The sequence below is a fragment of the Bactrocera latifrons genome, unplaced genomic scaffold (assembly GCF_001853355.1).
Source record: "Bactrocera latifrons isolate USDA-ARS-PBARC rearing strain unplaced genomic scaffold, ASM185335v1 scaffold_165, whole genome shotgun sequence".
Lineage (NCBI taxonomy): Eukaryota > Metazoa > Arthropoda > Insecta > Diptera > Tephritidae > Bactrocera > Bactrocera latifrons.
The window spans coordinates 691,228-692,320 of NW_017535130.1; the positions used below are offsets into that span (position 1 = coordinate 691,228).

Consider the following 1,093-nt stretch of genomic DNA (forward strand, 5'->3'; position numbering starts at 1 on the left):
AAATTATCCAAGCAGTTTTCAAAATCATCTAAATTATCATAAATTTTCTAAATTATCCACGAAATTTTGAAAATTATCTACAAAATTTTCCAACTTATCTAACCTAAAAGTATGCTAAACATAACGTATTTTAAGCAACGATTCAAAGCTCGCATGAACGCTTTCCTGTATGCGCTATTTGAAGCAGCATACCATTAGGATTCAAGCAAATTTTTTTCCAAATATCAACCCTAAACGAATTGGTAAACATATTTACAAAATTATATTATTTATTTGTGATTCACTTTMTYAAACTCTCTTGTATTGCCAATTTTTCAACATCACATAATATTTCCGCCCCCTCAAAAACACAAGAAACAAGCCCAAAACATACACACCCATACATTGACATATATATACCAATATGTATGTTTGTATGTCTGTAAACTGCTGTGTGCGCATTTCCTTTATCTACTATTTTCCCAAAACCACCCACCTAACATCAGTCATAATTCGGTAGACTTGCCAAAGATTTGCATTAAGGCACCTTCATTCGATTGCAGTAACAACTATGTGGGGATGTTGAGTAAGCAATGGTCATATGAAAAGATGGACAGGTACTAGTTATTAAATATACTTTTCAAATATCATCCAAATTATCACCCATTAAAGTAAATAGTAAAACATTTTACTTCAATGCCATTATATTTTTCACGAAACCAAAGCTTTTGCATTTTATTATTGCCAAAAGGAAATTCTCTWTAGTTTTYATTGGCTGAAATTGCGCACGTTTTTTAACCTGAACCTTGASTTTTCAGTATTTCTAAAGCAAGTTATTTCTTTTGTGCCTTGAAGGCATGATTTATTAGTTATGGTTTTCTCAAAAATTGGCAGAAGTAGTTAACAAAATTTAATAATTTGAAAAATTGAGTTTGTCGTGCAGAAAGTATTCCTTTTAACTCATCAAATTACTAACTAGTTCGAAATTTGTTATTCCTTAGATATTGTACTTTTCATTTCTCTTTCGTCCAATATATGTTTTTAGCTAGAGAAATGAACTTTATCACTGATTGTTTTGAAATTATTCATAAAAGTTATGAAACCATAAACTCCC

At 30.1% G+C, this 1,093-nt stretch overlaps 1 protein-coding gene across 1 annotated transcript in view; it reads left to right on the forward strand.

The window, feature by feature from the left end:
- Window positions 1-1,093, forward strand: part of LOC108966599 (piezo-type mechanosensitive ion channel component) — a gene marked incomplete at its 3' end in the record, with an annotated part of 89,886 nt that overhangs the window by 81,476 nt on the left and 7,317 nt on the right.